Source organism: Sinocyclocheilus anshuiensis, unplaced genomic scaffold (genome assembly GCF_001515605.1).
Source record: "Sinocyclocheilus anshuiensis isolate Anshui unplaced genomic scaffold, SAMN03320099.WGS_v1.1 scaffold1170, whole genome shotgun sequence".
Taxonomy (NCBI): Eukaryota; Metazoa; Chordata; class Actinopteri; order Cypriniformes; family Cyprinidae; genus Sinocyclocheilus; species Sinocyclocheilus anshuiensis.
Window position 1 is genome coordinate 357,384 of NW_015538055.1, and position 15,839 is coordinate 373,222.

At 35.1% G+C, this 15,839-nt stretch overlaps 1 protein-coding gene across 1 annotated transcript in view; it reads left to right on the forward strand.

Annotated features, from left to right (window-relative positions):
- LOC107682590 (arsenite methyltransferase) overlaps window positions 1-15,839 on the forward strand; it is a 52,068-nt gene that overhangs the window by 8,050 nt on the left and 28,179 nt on the right. The gene's annotated exons all lie outside the window — the stretch shown is intronic.

Below are 15,839 nucleotides of genomic sequence, written 5' to 3' on the forward strand. Positions count from 1 at the left end.
CATTTATTTAATCAAAAATACAGTAAAAACAATATATATATATATATATATATATATATTATAACATTTTGCGATTTAAATACATGTTTAAGCAAATGTTTTATATTTTAATAGATTTTTTCCTGTGATGGCAAAGCTGAATTTTCAGCAGCCATTACTTCAGTCTTCAGTGTCACATGATACTTCAGAAATCATTCTCTTATGTTGATTTGGTTCTCAAGAAACGTTTCTTATTATTATCAATGTTGAAAACATTGTACAATGTTGTATTACTTACTGTTTTGTGAAAACTAATACATTTTTTTTTCAGGATTCTTTTGATGAATACAAAATTCAAAAGAATAGCATTTATTTGTCTTTACTGTCACTTTTGATCAATTTAATGGATCCTTCCTGAATAAAAGTATTAATTGCTTTAAAAAATCCCCAAACTTTTGAACAATGATGTTTGTGTATTTATATGAAATATTATCTACATGCCAGTTCTCATAAAGGATAAAGGTTAGCAAATCTTAACTTTTTCAAAACTTTTTTTACAAAATTTTTTACACAATTTTAAAAATGTACAGTCTTTCTATGGAAAACAGACTGAAATATTGCTTTCTCATTGGCATTGACAGTTTCCAATCAAAAACAAGTTAGAATAAGAATGTCCACTCCTCCTTAAACCACCTGCTTTCATTAACAGTAGCAAATGCCCTCATCAAGCAATTCCATGGGGTCTTTCCTGGGCATTACATTGACCAAGTATTAGGGCCACTGTCCTGCAGAGTTTAGCTTCAACCCTAATTAAACACACCTGATCCAGCGAATCAAGGTATTTAGAAGTGCTAGAAACTTCCAGGCAGGTGTGTTGGAGCTGAACTCTGCAGGACAATGGCCCTCCAGGAGCTGAGTTTGACACCTCTGGTCTAGATCCATAATTGGATGCTTTCTTCTGAGAGCTTTCTTCTAACCCAACATGTCTGAGGCGATACTGGAAGCTACGGGAGCTCAGAATGGAAGTGAAGAGGGAAAATAGAACAGTGCTCTTGACCTGCCCTCAGCCCCGCTCCCACAGAGCCTGACCTGCAGGAGAGGCTGAGGGATATCTTACCCATGCTGCTTGACTAGCCAACCGAGATCAAAAGCCTTCGCGGCTCCCCTCCCCTCCCGTCCCAGCCAGGAGCTGATTGAAGCGATTCATGACCAGGTCGTGACCCCTGCATGCCAGGCACGGCTGAGGACAGACAAGCAGCTTTCCTAAGCAGGTTTTGCAGACTCAAACTGAAGCACCCACATCTTTATCAGAGCATTTCACCTTTCCTGGCTATAAATCATGCAGTTTCCTTTTTCATTCACCTGTTTTTCTATTGTGAGGTCTATTGTGTGGCAAATGAAATCTCAGTCTTGAAGTCAACATGAAACTGTATTTGCAACCCATTTAACTTGAGGAGTCTGATTTTTTGAAACAAGATGCACTTCTCAGTATGTCCACAATAAATTAAGTAACATTAACAAAGCGCAATACATTTGTTACAGTATAAATTGATCTTTGCTAACAGCTACACTATATATATACTGTATATATATATATATATATATAATGTATATATGTGTGTGTGTATGTATGCATGCATGTATGTATGAATGTACATTAACTAAGATTAATAAGTGCTTTAGAATTTTTCATTATAGTTCATGTAATGAAATGAAACCTGTTTAGTGTTACTCCCAAAAATGACATAAATGTAGAAGGGATTTTAAATTTAAATTTTTGAATTTTGTGCTCTCTTTAAATCCAGTCCCAAAAAAATTGGAATTTAAATGATGGCATTTTGCAGTTTGTAAAGGCAATTATTATTATTATTTTTTTTTTTTTTGAGAACATTTTTTTTTTAATGTTTTATTTGTACATCTTTAAAAATTCTACCTACTACAACTTAACTTAAGTTCAGTTGCTGTCTTACATTTTTAAGTATAATTAAATTGTAAAGGACATTTCAACTGATTTTTAAAAATGTTGTCTAGCTTATTTAGAACTTAAAAATGAAGTTGAAATTGGTTAAATTATTTTGATTGGTTAAAGAAAAGGAAAAACCTTACTCAAGTTTGTGATGACAATGTTATAAACCCACTGTTTGCCTTGAAAAGTCTGTGCAACTATCATTACAAAGGTTTCACACTAATAAATGCTTTGATGCCTTGATTTAGCTTTGATCTTTTCGGATCCTTTGATAAGCAAATATTTTTGTTCTGCCTTTTGTGACATTGTTCACTTCACACAGGCCTCTTTTTTTTTCCCTCAAACGTCCTTTCGTATGTCTGAGTATACGTATTGATTATGGTTATACTTCCAAGCATGGGACAGCTTAGTCCTTGTTCAATGTCGCTTTCTGTTTTAATTAAAAGGTTATTAATACGGTATCAGGCGAGGAGATTAGCCCCACGGTTATTGAGGGAGAGCTTTGTGGAATCACAATGTCCATTCTCTTGGGCCCTGTCAAATTGATCAGGTTCAAGGGCAACAATAGGCACTAGAATATCAACTAACAGATCCATGGAAGCTTTTGTCTTGGCCGGCGAGAGATCTAAATTGCCTTGTGTTGTTAAGCTAAAAGCTTATTCAGAGGAATGCTAAAGCCCTCGCCTTTGATCTCTCAAGCAAAAAGCAGATGAAGGAGAAACGGAGGAGAAACAACAATAGTGTTAGGTTTGCATGATTTCATTATTCCCATTTGATCGCTTGCAATTTGGTCACTGGCTTGATAGTACATCTGAATTTGTAGCTCTACATATTCCATTTCATATCAATGCAAGTGTCGGTTAATAAGGGAAATCCCAAGTTTGTAAAATAAGCTGGAGAGTGGAAAAACGGGTTTTCCTGTTCCCTTTGTGATTTTTTTTTGATGGTCAAGGACCCTGCAGACAGAATGTCTTGGTTAAACATGACTGCTTCCAGATACAACCATTACAGTGCTTAAATCACCAAATAACCTTCTATTGTTCCACTGTCTAGATGTTCCGTGATTACAAGATAATTTAATAACCGATTTACGCAGGCTCTAGATACTATAGTACTGATGTTGTCGTTTATTTTTTCCTCTGTTAGTAAAGATAAAGAAGTGGATGACAACCTGGGAATGATAAACCCATTTTTTAAGGAAGGATATTAGTAGATTTTTGTCATGAAAGGAGTGTCAAGGAAGACCTGACCTCTGTCATACTGCTCACTATCACAGGGGTCACACCCGAGGTGAGGGAGCTTTATTGCAAAACTGCACCTCCCAATTAACCCACAATTCATTCTCTTGCACAGACAGGCTGTTTACTGTCAAAAAAACATCCAATCACATTCACCGCCTTCACAATATTGTCTGCCAGCCAGTTAGATGTTATTGTTATTGATGCTCATAAATGTGTTGTGCCCTAACTACCTTTGTTTAGTTTTATAGTCTTTGAACGCTAGTATAATGTGACCAATTGAAGAACAAGACAGTTTTATTATAGACTCTCAATAGGTAGTAATGCTTGTCAAATGTCAGACGACTGTCTGCATGAGCTCACTGATGTCAGAGCTCACTGCAGTCTAACATTTTATTTTTAAATTTATATGCATTTTTTTCTATTGACTATTTATAGATTTTTGACATAGGCTCGCACAGACAATGTTGTTTCTTTTTTTAAAGTCTGCTGAAATTAGTTCTGTTACTGACATTAGAAATAAGGGTTATTGAGAAGTGTTTTTAACTTGTCAAATGTCAAATCTCATCACACACAAGTGAATCATTTTCCATAGATTTAATTTGAAATTAGGACAACTAAAAGACAGAAGGAGGGACATCTTTGTCATCTGAATTTTGCATACATTTTACCTATGCTTTTGATTTATTTCACAGTGAGCAGGTTGCAAATATTATGATGTGAACTGCACCTGATGAAATATTACCCCACTGCCATAGAGCGTATGCAAATGGAAAGACCATCAGAAAAACGGACACAAAAAGCCAAGGCCAGCTGATTGCAAATTGGTGTACAGTAAGACAGAATGGATCTCGTGAGTCAGTGTGGTGTTAATGTTACTGTACCAAAAGCTTTTAAAAATTCTGTACTTCATGATATTGACTTTCCATGCGCACCTGGTGGGTAGGGACCAAATTCATCATCCTCTAGAGTTACATGCAAGCATTACTGTGTCAGTTTGAGGGTAGAGCACTCAAAGATTTATATTTCAGCACTTCTTTATATAAACATCTCAAGACTGAGGATACACAGGCTAAGAAAATGACAATTCCCTGTGGATTCTGCCAAGTTTTTACTCTTTGAAGTCTGAGACTGTGGAAGTCTGGTGTGTTTCGTTTACAGAAATGGTCAAGAAATAGTATATGAGAATGGAGTATGCTGTAGAAGAACTGTTCTGTTCACTTACACTAATGTTATTGTAATCGCTTTCAAATGAGACTTTTTGCTTTGTTTGCCTTTATTTTTATTTTTTACTTTTATTGATCACACACAAAACCATTACGCAGTACAACGTTCAGGGAAACGCTTAATACAACTTTCTATACCAAAAAGAATTAACATAATAATTGACATAGATTCTAAATTAAAATCTGAAAATTTAGTCAGAAATTAAATGATATAAATTAACATAAATAAGAAATAGTTTCATTTTTAGGCATTTTCAGTTACTAAGTAGTCTAGTGTTTGCTTTAAAGAAAGGCAGCAGATAAAAGATCAGATTCTTTCCTACGGGACCTTCTGCAAAGCTTGTCTGAGCAAGCAACAATAACCAAGGGGGGCGGAGTTTAACGAAGGGTCACTTGGTGCACAGCTGAACAAATCCAGCTGCTAGTAAGGTGTTTATTTACTGTTTACTAGTCTATTAGCTCTTTGGCTTCTTATTCATGCATATAATATTTGAAAAAATCTTTTAAAACGTGTCAGACATAAGGTTAGGTGGTTCTGTGTCATATCCAAGAGCACTTTTTTTCATTAAGGCCTCATGGGTGGAGCAAACACTTACTCCACTTGTCATGTGTGCTGTGTTGGCTTGAGTCCAAATGGACGCATAATAGACCTTATTCTAGGCCTTCAGCACTGTGGTCTAGATCCCCAGGGTCTGATTAGTCTCAAGAATAATTCTCGAAAAGGGCACAGCGAAGACAAGGTTGATTCTAATTTAGGTTCTAAGCAGCACAGGAGTGAGTGTGTGGTCTGGAACTGACATGAGCAGTTGATAGTGCTCTAAAGCCCACTTAAGTTCTGCATATCTCAAGCTTTGACTCTAAGTGAAAGTGTTAGTTCAAGCGGCCTTGCTAGAAATAGTATTCCTTTCGTGAGAGACTGGCTCAGAAGGATATTTGTGTCTTGTGATTGCCTTAAGACAGTGTGAGGAAGGCAAAGGCCAGAGGAAACATACCCTGATCATATGAGCATGAAGTTTGTGTTTATGGTGAAACACTGATGTTCTGTTCACTGAGCGGCCATGAAACCAGATGGAAAAGTCTGCCCGGGTTCACAACCTGCCTCGAGGCATGGTAACTTATTTTCACTGCTACAGCTGGACATGGAAAATGATCCTTGTCTCGTTTGACATCCAAAACATACACTTGAATAAAAGTGAATGGAATCAAGCCATGTGATATAAAAGATGCTTTTTTTTTTTTACAAAAGTAAAGAAATGTGTGTTTCTGAGTTTGTTGAGAGCAAAAATGGCTTCTCATGGGCAAAAATGGCTTGACAAAATGTATTACTACAATGCCATCTTGGGGTCATTAGGTTATGTGGGGTTAAAAACGGAGAAAATAAAATTAAAATTTTGCCCAGAAACACAATTTGCCATTTTAAATGTGTAAGAAACACTACTGTTGTAATTCAAATCCTGCTTCTTCTTCTTCTTCTTTTTAAATAAATGTGAGTTGATGTATACTACTGTTTAAAAGTTTAGGGTAGTTCCTTTTTTTTTAAGAAATTTATATTTTTTTGTATGTGACAGTAAAGTGACAGTAAAGACATTTACAATGATACAAAAGATTTCTTTCTATTCATCAAAGAATCCTGAAAAAAAAAAATGTATTACGGGTTACACAAAAATATTAAGCTGTATAACAGTTTTCAACATTAATAATTAGAAGAAATATTTATTGAGCAGAAAATCAGCATATTGGAATGATTTCTGAAAGATCATGTGACACTGAAGACTGGAGTAATGGCTGCTTTACCATCACAGAAAGAAATGATATTTTAAAAAATATAGAAATAGAAAAGTTATTTTAAATTGTAAAAATATTTCAAAATATTACTGCCTTTTCTTTCTTTTTTCTTTTTTGTATTTTTGAAACTAAAATTTTTTACAAAATCTTAGATCTCAAACTTTTGAACAGAAGTGTATATACCACTATAGGCAATACAACAATGAAACAGTGACATTAAATTATTATTATTATTAACAAGCATATGTGTCATGTAGGCACCTCCCACCTGTCTCCCTCTACTTGTAGTTAGATCCTCTCCAACCCTGACTATTACAAGTTTTTGCTTTTAACTCATTTTAAAAAGTGTAAAAGAGATAATAGGGCTCTAATTTGGTTAAACGCGCATCCATGCACACGTGTTAGTATTAAGCTTGAGGTCTATAGAAATAGAAAAGTTATTTTAAATTGTAAAAATATTTCAAAATATTACTGCCTTTTCTTTCTTTTTTCTTTTTTGTATTTTTGAAACTTTAAAATTTTTTACAAAATCTTAGATCTCAAACTTTTGAACAGAAGTGTATATACCACTATAGGCAATACAACAATGAAACAGTGACATTAAATTATTATTATTATTAACAAGCATATGTGTCATGTAGGCACCTCCCACCTGTCTCCCTCTACTTGTAGTTAGATCCTCTCCAACCCTGACTATTACAAGTTTTTGCTTTTAACTCATTTTAAAAAGTGTAAAAGAGATAATAGGGCTCTAATTTGGTTAAACGCGCATCCATGCACACGTGTTAGTATTAAGCTTGAGGTCACAGAGGAGTGACTGACTTGGGCTTGTCTGACTGGGCCTCTTGAAGCATGGCCTTTGCATTCCAGCGCCCAGACAAGGGCCAGCAGCTCCTATGAGAGAGCGAGAGGGAGGAAGTTTCTGCAGGGAAGGGATTATGCGCAGTTTCCTCCCCCTCCCACTCGCTCTCGCCTTCTGCTCCATAAACTGTCAGAAAACCACTAGAAACGTAAACCTACTCCTCAGGTACACGACCCTGCAGACTTGATTATGCTCTCCTCACATTTGCTGTATCGTTTTCGGCTCTTCACTTTCAAGCCTTTTTTTTGTGGGTCATGTGGTGAAGGATGGGCCAATCTCATTGGAGAAAGAAGCAGGGAAACGTTACAGCTGCACAATGCTGAAGCCGGTTTTCTGCCTGACAGGCACTTAAAGCGATTCCACTCATGGATGAGGTAGGGGGTGCCGGGTGAGGAGGGGGTAATAGATCATTCGCAGTAAGGGGGAAGGTCGTTTCACTTCTTTAGCTCCAAGTTTCTGCGTGGTCTAGACAGCAGTTATTTCAAAACCTTAAATGGAATAGACTGTGATAAAGGAGGATGCTTTACTTTCTTTATGATACTCAGAGGCTAAAATCATGGTAAGTGCATTCTGCCTTTTTTGTCTACACAGTTTTGACATTTAGAGAGTAAAGTGTATTTGTGCCATTATGTGCATGTGTGCACATGTGAATGGACACGGACTTCCAAATATTTCCAATTTTCCCTTAATAATGGGGATTTTTTCCACCCTCTGTGCTCTTGTATTGACTTTTCAAACAAGCTCTGTGTGCCTTATCGGCTGAAACTGAGAATTGAGGCAAAAAGCCTAGCTTTGTGCTTGAATTCCAGACAAGTTCATGGCCTGGTCTGGATTTTCAGTCTTTTACTTGGAAACAAGTGAAAACAAGAGGTTCCGTATTGTCATTTTTCTTTCTTTGTTTTTTGTATATTTGGATTCTATCAGTTTCTATCATTCTATCAGATGTTATCATTCTTTGAGTTTTCAAGATTATATATATATATATATATATATTAATATTGTGTATTATCAAATAATAGCTCAGTATATATTTCTTTAGTAGATTTCTTAAGCTAAATAATATCTGGTTTTTATAAACGTGTTCGGTAAAGTATGCTTTTAGCTGGTGTCTAGTCCAGTTTCTCTTTGGCGAGAGCAAACACTAACCAGCAGGTTCCGTCACTTTCAAGGACTTTCTGGGAATAGCTTTCAATATTTACCTGTGTGTGCTGTTCATCGCTTCATGAGCCCTGTATGCTGTTTATTTGTGTAGTCTGCTTAGTCATCCATTTTAAAGTGTGAATGAGGAAAAAAACGACTAAAAGGTAAAATCGTTTATATTTGTTTTGCTGTCAATAATTCTTCAGTGCATCCAGTGCTTCTGTCGAACACATTTTGAGGTTTCTAACCATTAAACAGATACCAATATTACAGTACATAGCAGTTACATTACGCTGATGATTATTGACATTCCTGTGGGTGCGGAAAAGCTGTTTTCCTATTCAGGCTTTTGGTGAGTTCACTGAATAACCCTGCTGGGAATGCTGTTTGAAGACCTACATTCATCGAGTCGGCAAGATGGCCCAATTAGCCAAGTTAAGGTTCTTGGTCTGAGGTGCCATGCATGGGAGTAGCAGGTCAAGTGTAGAAAAAAAAAAAAATGTAATTGGGGTTCACAGAGGATTATTACAGATTAGATCCATTTTGTTCAAAGTCCTCTGGTGAATGTGGAATTTCTTGAATCATACTCACCCGTTATGCTGCTGAATGTATTTGTATGTATTCCAACAGCCTTCTGGGAGCCATTTAATGAGGAAAAAATTAATCGCACAAATGTTTGAGAAATACGTGTGATTTGTTATAGTTTATAGCTCATTTATGTAGGCATTTCAGTAAGTTACTCAGACTTTTACTTTGAATAGGCAAAGAGAAGAGCTGTATTTGGCAGGTGAGAGAGCAATGTTTGAGGGCATTGTTTGTAGTGACTTTTACGTCCATCACCAAAATGTCTCTTTCGTGACATTTTCACCTCAGATCGGAGGATCTCACAAGAAGAAAGCCTTCCCAATCAACTAATATCACATGCAGAACATGGAAGTATCTTCAGCTGCAGTCTTTTTTATTTATATTAGAATTATGCTATTCAAATTTATATTCTATTATAAAAGTGTAATTTAGATTAGATTATTATACACTCTAAAAAATGCTGGGTTAAATATAACCCAGCATTTTTTAGAGTGTACAGTATCAATATATTTGAGCTCATAACCCCACCCTTATCACTAACCACTGCATAACAAATTACATTTAGCTGCCTGTTTTATAATATATACAATATTTTAATACATAGAATGATTTAAAAAGCATTTTTTAAATAAGTGAATATAAGACAATAAGTCAATTTTATGCACTACATTCTAAGTCTTCTAAAACCATATTATAGTTTTGTGTGAAGAAAAGAGCAACATTTAAATGGTTCTACACTTCTCTCTGAATTGGCTTTCAAATCTCATTCAAAAAAATACATTCAAACTTGGTGTGTTGCTGTTGGTTGAAAGGCAATTGGCCTTTTACAACACTGACATCAAACCTGGATCAAGGAGGTGGCATATTTTGACATTTTGGCTTGTGATTGAGATTTGGGAGCTGCAGCAGATATCTGAATATTATGCATATAAGTTGTAAGGACCACATTTATATTGCTTTTGGATTTTTGTATTGTATTGTTTTTTTTTGTTTTTTTTTAACTGACAGTGAAAATCAGTGTCAGACATAATATCTTTTGTTGTTGCTGAGATTCCTGTTACATTCATTTATTTTAAATTAAATGCATGGATAATATATAATGTATGTTTATTATTGTAATTATGAATTATAGATCGGTTATTTGCTTTGTAGATTAATTTGTAATATAAGGAAATCCTGATACCTGCTGGGAAAAATAAGCTTTCCTTGGAAAATTTTAAATCAGTAATTAATAAAATAAAATAAAATAATTATTACATGCCATAGAAAAGATGGTTTAAACATTTATTCGAAATTGCTGCTTAAATGTTTAAACATCAAAATCAATTCCTGGCATGTTCATTTATTTTTTGTAAATCTTACTGGCTGATATCCCAGTCAAAGTGAAACAGGACTTTTTACTTGGAATTGTCCGAACATGCTTCTGCTTATGTATCGTCTCCTTTACAAGTAAGCTGTACAAACACCTGTGATGAATACAAAGGAAGCATAAAATTTCCCCCAATTTTTTTTCCAAAGTCACAGGACACTTGTTTGGGGAAATGACAAGACAAAAGAATCAGTATGTGTGTAGAATGGCTCACTGATATCCACAGGAAATGTCTTCTGCTGTGTTGCAGAGACAGCGAGAGAGTTTTACTCGGGTTCAGCAAACAGCAAGTAATGTCAGACTTGTCATCATTAGAGTCTGCGTTTTTACGGTGAAGAAAAACAAAACAGTTCTGTTTTTGTTTTTTTTTAAATAAATGGTTTAATGTGATTTGATGTGATATTCTGCCTGCCAAAACAACCATTTATTTCTGCAGTACTGCAGTAAAATAAGAAATTCTTCTAAATATATGACATCTACAGAACCATGGATGTTTTCATGACATGTCAGAGCTCTTTTTTCTATATATATTCAGTTAACATCTTGAGGAAAACTACAAAGAATGTATATTATAAAACAGCATGGAAGTATATTAAGTGACAAAAAATTAAAGCAAATAAAAGGAGTAAATCAATGTGTGCCATTCCATTTAATGTATATAAAAGTAATACATAATCTGGTCTACTTCATCTGTTTGATAGCCAAGAATTTGGCTTATTTGAACTAAATTTGAAATCCTGGACCTAAAATTAAGACTTGAATTATTGAAATTGTTGAATCTTAGCTTTCGAATGTTTCATGTCTATTCCCAGAAACAGTTTATAGTATCAGTGTTTGTCATTTTATAATATTTGAGATAGTTCATGTGATATTATTATGCACCCACACAGCCTCTTTTGTATTTTGAAGTGGCGCCCAAGGGTTAAAAGTCTCAGATTTTAAATAGGAGGTATACGTCATGCCAACTATAGTACTCTCCCAAGCTACATACTTCCAGAAGTACTCTGAGAAAAACATTGAACAGCTAGGGTTTCAGTGAAATAAGCCTCCTCCAGGCAGGGGCTCATACTCCACTGTAATCCTTGAATAGATCTTCCAAATGACAAAGCCCTGATGTCATGCTCTCCTTCTGTGTGTGTCAAGCTGGCAGACATACCCTCGATTCACAGCACGATCTGTCCACAAGTCCAAAAACACTGAAGAGTGAGGACATCCATGTCCACAAAGAGACGACTTAATCACGAGAAGAGTGCTGTATGAACCACAGAACCACAAAGCAGGATTGAGCAGAAGAAGAGCCCTTCATTCAGATACACGTTAGAGATGATTACACAAGTTAATAAGAGGAAGATTATGAGATTTGACATCCTGTGAAATGGAGATTTATAGGATTTAATCAAGACGTCAAAGACTTTCATAGTTTTTTTTAACAAAAAAAAAAAAAAAATATATATATATATATATATGCTTGTATATTTCACACATAATTACAAATGTCAGGTAATACATTGAATTAAATGTAAAATTTTGAAGTAGAAAAATTATTTTTGTTTTATTTACAACTAATATATACATTAAGTAATATAAAGATTTGTGTTGGCAACATTTTATTAAACTTGTAATCTCTGATTTAAAGAAAAAAAATGGAAATAATTTTGTCATTTTACATATTATAATTAATTCTAAATTATCTTAATTATATTATTAATTTCTATTAAATAATATTAAATATAATTGTTTTATGATCCTGAATATTAATTTATATTTTACACAATGTATTGTTAAATTTAAATATATTTACTTATTAAATTTATTTGTATTATTTTGATAAAAACAACAATAATTTTGTTTGTTATTTGTATTTGTGTTAAATATATTTAATGTAAGTTTGTGTTCACACAATATGTGTGTGTACTGTGCATATATATTTAAGAAATATTTACATGTATATTTTATTTGTATATATATATTACATATATTTCTTAAATATATACATGCATGTGTTTGTATTTATTATATATACATATAAATATATACAGTACACACACATATATTGTGTAACCACAAACGTTTATTTTGGATGCGATTAATCGCAATTAATCGATTTGACAGCACTAGAATATACGCTAATAGATATAATGTATAATGGAAAAGGTATATTCCATATATAAATATTACAATTTTATTTAATGTGACTCGCTAAGGCTAACATTCAAGTATAAATGTTGTCCTTAAAGATTTAATTGAAATTACTTTTGTTTCTGTTCTCAACACATTTAGTGAAACATCACTGATGCAGATGTCCTGAATAAAAACAGTCGAAGCAGGTTGATTTGGTCCAGCCACCACCCGTCTTCCCATCCTGACCTTCCTGACCCGCCCTCTAATTATTGGACAGCCAACCTCTATGACATCACACAGGGAAGTCATGCACACGGCTGCTGTCAAGTGTGATGGCTGAGGCTGATCTGTCTCTGGAGGATGGGGGGAATTAGGGATGTCTGTTAGAATAGACAGGGCATCGGAGGGCATGGGAAAGTGTGGCGGGGTCACTGGACACGTGTGTTGAACCCAAGTCAATCAACTGGCCAGCCCTTGAAAATGTATCCTGCTCCCTGTCCAGAAGGCCCAAACTGTGACTGGCTTGAGAACAGCTTGTTCTGCTAAAAATGCGGATCTGTTTTTTATATTTGTATTTTTTCCCAAACTCCATTTTGTTTTATTGCTGGCTAAAATTCTGAAACAAAGAGTGTTGCCTTTCATCTATATGTGAGAAACTTCAGCGGGATATTGCTGTAACCATTATACACAACAAAACATGAAATGTTGTATGGGTATTTCTCAAATCAATTGATTATTTAGGCACATTATTTACATTAGCCATTAATCTAAATATACAGTTTCCACTGGCATGTTGTGAAGTAGTAGTTCACACACGGGTGGTTGAGCTAAAGTAAACATTAAACATTCAGTAATGATGACATATGCTCGCGATGGCTTTAACTGGACCGTTTTGGCACCAAAGGAACAGAAGGGATGAGGCCGCTTTAAAACCAAGGTTGTTTTGCTTGACTTCCCCTCCTGGAGCGATCTCCCCCTCAGGACTGCTATTTTATTAACAATTCATATGGAAATGAGGGGCAAGGAAGGACCAGATCCTCACATAAACTTGATGTGGCTATGAATGTGTCTCTGTGTTTGCCATGACCCTGCTGTGCCATAAGACACTGACTGCTAGGGCCTGAGGGGCAGACACAAAGAAAGAAATGAAAAGCAAGCACATTCCTGCACGGCACACAAAGGCAGCAGGAGAAAGGGAGAGAGAGACAGAGAAAAGACAGAATGAACCCCATCTCTCTCCATCTCGCTTTTTTTTTCTCACAGTGTGATACCAGCATTTTCTCCAAGTCACCCTGCCTTCAGGTCATTCATCCTCTGCTCAAACTTTCTCTCCACTGTTTTATTCTCATCGAAGATCAATAATAATATATTAGGGTTCAGATGTCTACATTGAAAATCTTAGATTTATTTATTTATTTATTAGGTTTAAAAAAAAAAAAGTAATATTTACTAATCAAATAAGCAAATTTTTGAAATTTACCATGTGAATAATTCAGGTCTTAAATTTGGTTTTACACTAACTTGCTGTTATCAAACAAATTCTTAGATTTGTGTTGCTTTAGTTCAATTTTTTTTACTCAATTTGTAATCCTGATATGAATATCCCAATATGAAATTATTTGTAATGAAACATTTAATTGTATTCAAGTAATACAGAGTAGAAATCTTTTTTCTAGTGATCTCAGAATTAGTAACTGTCACACTGACACTTCTGTGGTTGCTTCTTTAACATCTGTACAGTGAAGTGTGCTTCTGTCTTTGAATGCTAGGATTGCTGCTAAAGCTCCTTTAACCTGTTTAAAAACCAATTAGGTGTGTGTGTGTGCGTGCGTGTGTGTGTGTGTGTGTGTGTGTGTGTGTGTGTGGGTGTGTTTGTGTTTGCTCAGGGTGCTTGTTGCAGCACTGTCATTCATGAGCCAGACTCCTGCCTTTGGGGGGTGCAGGGGCGGTGGTGACCGCCGTCATCTTTTGTGTAGTGACTCGTTTGTGTCACACTTCACAACAAGCTGCATCTTGTCATGTAAATAGAGGGTATTTAACAGTTCTCAGGCAATTAAACAGATAATGGTGTTTTGTTAGCTTGTGTAATGCAGAGGGGATCTTTTTGTGTTGTGTACTGAGGGGGATGTGTCTGAGTTCTTGTTTGTTTTAAGAGCCACAGTGTAATTGAGGTACAATCCACAAAAACTAATATATTGGACCAGGTTTAGTTTGTTAATTTCTATAAAAATCTGCATGTGGAAATGTGAAAAAATTAGACTAATGTGAAATGGACAGAGCGACTGAGACTCAGCTCTATTAAAATGTCTTATGAGGACGGAAAAGCAGTCGGATTATTGGCAGATAGACGGGCTTATCGTTTGTTAGCAGTGACCAGAACGCGAATGGGCTGGAGACAATGTCGTGCGGTAGGGTCAAGCTTTCTGCCTAATCTACTGATGTGACTATAAATAATGCATAGAGTGAGCTCAACAGAAAATCACAGCTTGTCTTGGCTTCATTGTCTATTGTGTTCGAGCGAGCCAAAGAACATATTGAAAGGCTGTCTCAAAGTCAAAACACTAAGATGTACATCACAAATGACACTTTCAGACACGGCCGTTTAATGCATACCACAAGTAATATAGCCTAATTGCATTATGGTAAAGTCACTGGCTGGGTCACGTTGACTTTTGGAGACAAGCTGACCAGATATTGTCTTCTGTGTGTTTATTGCATTAGAATTGCAGTTTCTCTCTTTAAATTATTATGATTTTTTAAAGTTACGTTTCTCTCTTTAAATTAAATTTGTGTATAAGATTTGATTATAAATCACTAGACAAATCAAATGCTGGTCAGACCTTTTCTTAAAATGATTTTGAAAGGCAGACAGAGAATGTAATTGTCTCTCTCTTTCTCTCTATATATATTTAGAGAAATTATGCTATTTTCTAATAGCTTTCTTAATGAGTCTACAAATGTACACCATAGAAACAATCACCTCTGTTTTAATGGATTTGGCTTTATTACAACATTCTGTTCTATGGTTGAAATTTGCAATAAAGTAGTATAATATATATGAAAAAAGAGAAAATGATTGAGTGAAAATCATATATTCCAAAGTTCCATAATTAAAACAAATGCTTTGACTTCTGAGCAGCTGTTCAAAATGCAAAGACTGGAAATAATTTTCCAATTACTTTTTAATGTTTGTTTATTTAAGGCCTATATTTTTATGACAATAGGCAGTAAATGGAATCAGACAGTGGGTAATTTCCAGACTGAACTCAGACCTTGAGCTTCCATTTTCTGTGACCTCACCGCCAGCTACTGACATGGCGCGTGTGGTACACTGTGTGGGGCTCCGTCCAATCAAATTTCTCCAAAAAAAAACCCCCCTCTTCAGCACCCTTAAACAACCAGTTTGGTGCATTCTTAATCTTTCACTGAAACTTAATTGAGCAGACAAAGAACAAATGTTCACAATGGTTGATAAAATACAAAACTATTCCTTTTTGATGAAACTGCATGGACCATAAAGTTGTAATTTATGTAAATAAATATAAGGGATTCATCAGAAAAACAGTAG